The following is a 7,977-nucleotide window of genomic DNA, read 5'->3' on the forward strand; positions in this document are numbered from 1 at the left end:
AGACTGTCCTGCAATGTTTTTTAGGTCTGCTGAACTCCATCTTGGTCCTTGGTGTTGGTGTTCAGAAGAAGACCATTGTGATTACTCTATTTACTGATATGAATCTACCATAATGAATTACGTTGTAACATATCCTTATATTTATTTATGACTTTTAACCATTATATATATATATATATATATATATATATATATATATATATATATATATATATATATATATATATATATATATTTCAAATTCAAATAATCCTCTTTGGAATATTTATCCTACTTATAGACTTCAAGTTGTGCTAGTTTTTTTTGGGTGACAAAAATATTGTGCAATAATATATAAATTTACATACATTTTTGACATTTACAATGCCAATTTCGTGTAATGTGAAATTTCCAACTACCCGTGAATGCCCCTTTTTTTACGTCTCCGCTCACTCCTGCTGCGTCTGCCATTAACTCTGTCCAACGCGACCGGTAAGTGCTGCTTGCCTTCTCTGAAATGTCTAGAAGCTGTCTCAGTGATTTCTCGAGTTGTTGTTCGTCATTTATAAAGCCAGTCGAGGTAACACAATGGCTGCTTTTATTTGTAAAAACTTCTAATTTTAGTATTTTAAAGGACTGTTTCAGAAACTAGCCCTGGCAATCAAATGCTAACACCTAGCGCTGCTATATGCCCAGTGTGAAAACAAGAAGATTAATTTGACTGCACACTACAGTTATTGTATGTGTGTGTTTTTTGGTTTGTTTGCTTGTTTGTTAGATTCATTGGATGTGTAGGGAAGCTGCAGTTCTCCTCTTCACAAATCAGTCTGTTCAAACAACCTCATTCTTTAAGTTGTAAGGTTACATAGCGAGCAGCCATCTTAGCTTACTGATTAACGGCTGAAGCAGTTCAAAGAGCTTGCTGCCTGCTCGGCAAGATCAAACGAGTCACGTTTCCGCTTTTGACCTAACACCGGTCAGAAAAGAGTCGAGTGCCTGTGTTGGGTTTATTAACGGAAAAGGGTTAGAGTGCAAAACTCCTAGTTAATACAAGAATAGTAGGATCTCTTAAAAGGAAGGAGACTTAATAATTTTTAGGAACAGTTTGTGCAGGCCCATTTTTAAATATAACCTAAATCTGCAGCTGTGTTTGACTTCGCACTTTGTGGAAAATTAATAAAATACAAATAACCCACCTTCAAATAAATAAAAAGCAGCATTTGATCAAGTGTGCAATGCTAGGTGCAGCAAATCATTTCTTATGATATCTACTGTGTTATCAAATAGCACCAAATTTTTAGTGGTTTACATGACTTAGGCTACGTTCACACTGCAGGTCTTAATGCTCAATTCCCATTTTTTGATCAAATCCGATTTTTTTGGTCTGCTTGTTCACACTGCAAATAAAATGTGACAGCAAACGCGCTTATACAGGACAAATAAAATGTTCACGTTTCTCCAACGCTGTCTTCCCAACAGTTTCACAAACATCTACATGGCATGGCCAGAAAGCGTTCACAATGTCTTCTCGGGTGCTTCTCCGGCGCTCATAATTGCCGTCTGTCTTGTGTCAGTGATGCAAAAGAGGGATTTAATGCGACCTGACCATTTAAACAGCAGTCTAAAACATCAGATATGTATTGGATTCAGTACCACATACGAAAGTGACCCAGATCGGATTTGAAAATATCGGATTTGTGCTGTTCGCACTGTCATACCATGACAGGGTTGCATAGAGTCAAAAAAGTCGGATTTGATGCGCTTTTGCATGCAGTGTGAACGTAGCCTAAGACATTAATGTTGTTTATGATATCTACTGTGTTATGTAAATTAACCTAAATTTTATAGGTTGTGTGGCTTATTGCAAATGGATGAAACCACACATTACCTTAATGAAGACAGCAATCTTTAATAACGTGTAGAAAAAAGAAAACAGAGGAGAGTTGTTGTTTGTATTCCAGCTCTAGTAAACAAAGAAGTTAACTTGAATGTTTCGGACTACAGAGAGTGATGCAGTATTGACTCTGATGCTGATTTGAGTTGTGTCCTTCTGTATTTTTGTTCTTTCTTCTGTTTCACAGAGTGAAATAGATCTTTGGTTTTGCCTTTGCTGGTAAGTTAACAGTGATTGTAACTGAAGCAATATGAACCTGGCATTGCGTAGCACATTTGGCAATTCACATTCAGTAGTTTGCCTTTTTGTGACATCCATTTACTGATGGGTAAAAGCACATAGTCAGGATTTTGAACCTGTAGCAGCAAAGCCCTTAAACAGGACATCTGTCCCTGAAAATGTCTCTGAAGTTGATGATGGCTGAGTGAACATCAGTGGTATTTTAAACACTTAAGCAATAATATAAAAACTAAGAGAAGCAGCGTTGTCAGTGGACAGTGTTTGTTAGATTAAAGCCAGTCTGTTTATTACTTTATTAATTATTTGGTGAATATGTGTTTTAAAATTAAATATAAATTTTGTCAAAAAGGATACATAAATATTAATAGCAATAGTTACAATGGAATGCCTTTTTAGTGTAATATTTTAGGAAGTTTATTTTATTTCCAATGCATGGCCTCTGTTGTTGTTGCTGTAACATGTCAATATTTACATGTATTTTGGGATTTCCATATTCAGATCAGCCAAAGTAAAACTTTGTTTTTTTTGTGGCTTGTGATTTAAATAATTCATTACTTTGTATTCAACAGTTCTAATCTAAAATGAGATTAAAAGTTGTGGTTTCTCACATTTTATTACAACTTACTTGTGATAGAAAATGTTGGAGCAACAATCCTCCTGTGTAGGAAATATTTGGTAGATCCTGCATTTCTGCCAACAAATATTGGTGCAATTTGTGATAATGAGTGCTTTTATAACACATGCTATAGTCATCTAGGACCCTGCAATTAATTTTGCCCTCTTTAGAGTACAGTAAGTTCATTGAGGATTGAAGACATTGAAAATTTTAGTAGTTAATTTATGTCACAGTAAATGTCTATGTGTGTGAAGCGGCTCAACACTCTGAGTGATTAAACAGTAATGTGATGCATTGTTTCCTTTCTCTAGACTGCTGGTCCGATCTTCTTAAGTCTGGTAAGTGAAGTTTTTATCTGAGGTACAGTGTTGAGAAAAATCTTTCTTCCTTCCATATTTCTTTTGTTCATGCTTTTTTTTGGGTCACATTTATGTTTTAAATTATCTAACAACAATAACCTGGGTAAAAACTAAAAGCAGTTTTTAAGTGATAATTTCATTTATGAAGCACAGAAAAGCAAACCAGAAGAACTTGGTCTAATGTGAAAAAATGTTGCTCTCTAATACGCAGCTGTGGAAGCAACAAGTACCATCAAGCATTTACAATAATTAGTAATGACTGGTTTACATCACTGGGGAGAATTTTGGTCCACTCTACTTTCAGCATTATTATAGTTTTCAAGCCATGTCAAATATCTCAAGTTCATTAAAGTCCAGACTCTGACTAGTCTACACCATTCAGAGTTGGACTTGTTTTGTGCTCTGGTTCAATTTCTTGCTGTGAATCCCAAGTGGGATTATACTTCAGCTCAGAACCTGATGGCTTGATGCAGGTGCTGAAGTAGTAAAGGAACTCTGGACCATCACAGTAACAGCACCATGTTTGACTTTAATGCTGGTGTTTTTCTGAAATATTTCTTTTACTATAGAAGATTCAGTTTAGTGCAGTGAGGCAGCACAGCTCTTCGTGGTCATCAATGTTTTTAGGCAAATATAAGAAACGATTTCTCCATTTTGGCCAGTCATTGTTTTTGCCTTTTCACCTTCAACTTCTTTCTTTGTCTTTATAAACCTTTTCAGACCTATAGAGTTATCTTACTTTGATTCGCATTACAGTGGCTCACGATTAGAATAGAATAGAAGTTCTTTATTGTTACAAAAACAATGAAAGGCAGTTTGGCATCTCTCCATATGTCTAAAGTACACGATAGCATACGTTTTTACACAGAAGCACAGACAAATTCACATTCACACAAGAAAGATATGTCCAAGTTATGCATACATACAGATACACGCACATACATACATACATGCATGCGTACATATGTACACACACATATTTCCACATACACGCTTACAAACATATATATACATACACACACACACGCCATCTGACGAGCAGGTGCATTGTCAGGTGCAGTGTGATCAGTGACACATTGAGTGTGTGGGGCGGGGATATTGCACATTGGGGGGTTGTAGTTGTTGTTGCAACTATAACAAATAGTGGTATAATAAATACAGTTTAAAGAGGTAGGAATGTTGGTTGCAATAAAGTATACATATAAATATAGTTTATAAATAACGTGTAATGTCCATGGATGTTGGCAGTGCAGTTCTCCTCCAATCACAGTGGAGGTAGGGCATGTTTGACAGCCTGTGACTACAAAGACTGATGCAGCATTGACTCTGATGCTGATTTGACTTGTCTGTTCTGTTTGTTTCTTCTTGTCTTTTGTTATAGAGTGAACACATCTTTGGTTTTGCCTCTGCTGGTAAGTAAACAGTGATGATAATGTTTAGTAATTTACATACAGTAGTTTAGCTATTTGTGATATCTTGCTATTCACTCATGGGCAAAAACACATAGTCAGGATTTAGAATCTGTAGCAGCAAAGCCCACACAAAGGAAATCTGACTGTCCCTGAAATTTTCCCTGATGTTTAATAAGCCATTTATGTCTGATTTAAATTTCTGATGCCTTATCAAGTCCAAACATAGCTAAATGTCAGAGATGTCTTCATACAGTTTTTCAATTTCTCCTTATGTTTGTGTATGTAAGAAGCAAAAAAACTATGGGAGTGCTTTAGGTGGTAGCTTAAATACTTAAGTGCGCCACAGCTATCGATTTTTATTGTCTCTCATATTCCATTTACAAATTAGCATGAAGTGAAAACAGTACAAGTATTTTGCTTGAGTGAAAGGGTTAAGCAACAATCATCAATCAAAAGTAAGAGAACCACAGTAAGTTCATACAGACTTGAAGCAGTTGAGGATTTTACAGTTGAGGATTTAATTTATGTCACAGTAAATGTGATTGTGTGTGAAGAGCCTCAACACTCTGAGTGATTAAACAGTAATGTGATGTATTGTTTCCTTTCTCTAGACTGCTGGTCTGTTCATCTCAAGTCTGGTAAGTAAAGTTTTTGTCTGAGGTTCAGTGTTGAGAAAAATCTTTTCTCCTTGCAGATTTATTTTGTTCATTCGTTGTTTTTTTTTGTTTTTTTTTAGCACATTTGTATGTTTCAAATCATCTAACAACAATAACCTGAATAAAAAGAAAAAGCAGTTTTAAGTAATGACTGGTTAAATCACAGGGTGGAATTTTGGTCCACTCTACCTTCAGCATTGTGTTAATAAAACCCCAATATAGAGTTTTCAAGCCATGTCAAATATCTCAATCTGACTAGTCTACACCAAGAGTTTTATTCATTCAGAGTTGGACTTGTGTACTTATGATCAATTTCCTGCTGTGCATGCGAAGTGTGATTAAACTTAAGCTCAGGACCTGATGGCTTGCCTCGCCTCTGTCAGTGCGCCCCAGGGTGGCTGCGGCTACAATGTAGCTGCCATCACCAGTGTGTGAATGTGTGGATGACTGAATGTGTAAAGCGCTTGGGGTCCTTAGGGACTAGTAAAAGCACTATACAAATGCAGGCCATGTTTGATGCAGTTCCTGTTTGACTTTAATGCTGCTGTTTTTCTGAAATATTTCTCTCACTATAGAACACTCAGTTTAGTGCAGTGACTCAGCACAGCTCTTTGTGATCATGAAGATGTTTTTAGGGAAATATAAGAAAAGATTTCTGTTCATTTTGACCAGTCAATCAATAAATTTCAGTTTAATGGATGGGAAGTGTTTAAAGCAGTACGCCTAGAACAGTCTGCTCTAACCTAAATGTGTAGATTTAATTGGACCATATAATATTTACAGGAAGTTACTATAGCACCACACCTTGGTTTAACTTTGTACACACTGTTTTTATTGTGTTAATAAAATGCCAAAATGCCCTTATAACAGTTCCACCACTATTTGTTAAACATTGTCATTCAGTTCACTCCTATAATGTACCGTAGAACTCTTCAGTGTGTAAAGATCTGTATGTACAGTCAGATACGTTAAACTTAATTGAACTTTGTCATATTAACTCTCAACATTGTTCAGTTGTAATACAGAACAATACACTCACTTTTTCAATTTATTCCTCTTCCACAAATTCATCAAATTGTTGATGGGTTGATCAGTTTGAAATCTCCTTTGTAAGCATGTCTCTTAACAGGTGCCAGGTTCTTATACATATACCATAATAATATGTTGAAGCACCGTACGTATTACTCCACGAGGTTCCTGACTATGGTAGCCATAATCGTCCGACAATACATCAAGCGGTGCAGCTTTGTAGCTTACCAAGGTCGTGCTACAACATTTGACAGAACTGTGTACCACATAACTCCAGTTCGAAGTCAGTAAGCATAACCAGAATCAATACATAAGGTACACTGTCGATTTATAAGAAAACGACAGGATTTTAAGTTTGCTTAGAGTCCGAAGAATATGGTAAAGCCATGCTTATTGGAAATATGCCTAATTCCTGTCTCTTTGTGTCTTACAGGTGACCTGCTGCAGATAGCCCTCTCCCTCTATCATTAACAAGCAATTCTGTCTATTCTATCACTCTCCCCACTCTATCTATTTTGACAAGCCATTCTATCTTTTCTCACTCTATCCCAAGAGCTCTATCTAATTTACCAAAAATCAAGTTTTTTACTGGAATCAAGTTTTTTACTGGAATCAAGTTTTTTACTGGAATCAAGTTTTGACTGGAATCAAGTTTTGACTGGAAATTGAAGTTACCAGTACTTCATCTATCTGTTACAGAATTCTGAGAGGTCTCTGCTCTCACTGCTCCTTCTTTCCTGTCGCTAAACTGTCTCTCACCCAGTGATTTGGCTGGAAATTACAAGTAGAAAGTAAAATTACAGTACAGTTAAAGTTACAGTAGAAAATACTTACACAGCCCTACATTTGTAATTTTAATTTTTACATTTGGAACACCTTGGAATAATTGCTAAATAGTTTGGCTTACAGGTGTAATTACTTTGAGATATTATATAAAATATACACCTTTTCAAGGTTTGTTTGTAATAAGATAATCTTGTTATTCTGTAATACATATTTTCTATTTATGTGCTATATTCACATAAATATTTAATTTGTTTTCTTCAAATACGTGTTGGTTGTCTGTTTCATTGACTGTAACATTTGACTAACGTAGCTTTATACTATTGTTATTTAAGGGACAAGCCATTTCTGTTACTGAGTATAAATGTTCGGCTACAACTGCCATTGAGAACTTGCCTGAGGACCCAGATTTCCTGTTCCCTGACTGCTGCAGAACATCCAGCTGAAGAATCTTCATTGACTGTCATCTGATCACCACATCACCAAAGCTCCTTATATTTGCTTTAAATTTAAGATAATTGAAAAATTTACACAAACCACTTAAAAGCTAAGAGTTTTATTACAGCCTGTTGATTATTGTGATTTATTCTGCATATCCCTTTACAGAAGTTAAGATCTAATCATTAACCAGTCTGGTTAAAAATATAAGTACAAATATACAGTTTTTGCAAAGCAACAATAAAACTGACCCAGAGCTTGGAATATCTTTTATATTGAGTTTGGATTAAAATCAGGCTTTTACAGCTAATAAATATTTCTAAGAACATTTAAACATTTGTATATTTCTGCATTTCTCAGATTTACTAGTAACTTGGAGTTCTTAGTTTTCAGTCTTCCCAGGTTGACTTTTATTTATATTAGTGTATAAATACATAAAGTCTCCTTTCTACTTAAATAAAATGCCAAGGAAAGGTCAAAGGTCGCAGTCCCAGAAGCTTAGACGACAAAAGGAGAAAGAACAGGTAAATGTTTCTCAGAGCGGTGAGCAGGTAAAGGTGTCTGTAACAAC

General features: G+C 35.6%; 1 long non-coding RNA gene across 1 annotated transcript; it reads left to right on the plus strand.

Annotated features, from left to right (window-relative positions):
* Window positions 1-2,056: 2,056 nt before the first annotated feature.
* On the plus strand, window positions 2,057-5,140 carry LOC146635385 (uncharacterized). The gene is made up of 4 exons (XR_014905086.1): window positions 2,057-2,092; window positions 3,041-3,067; window positions 4,470-4,500; window positions 5,112-5,140. It is a non-coding gene; the product is annotated as an uncharacterized LOC146635385 (long non-coding RNA).
* Window positions 5,141-7,977: the final 2,837 nt, after the last annotated feature.

This window comes from Diplotaxodon limnothrissa, linkage group LG3 (genome assembly GCF_057381915.1).
Source record: "Diplotaxodon limnothrissa isolate DT_005_m linkage group LG3, D_limnothrissa_male_GT1.1, whole genome shotgun sequence".
NCBI classification, from domain to species: Eukaryota; Metazoa; Chordata; class Actinopteri; order Cichliformes; family Cichlidae; genus Diplotaxodon; species Diplotaxodon limnothrissa.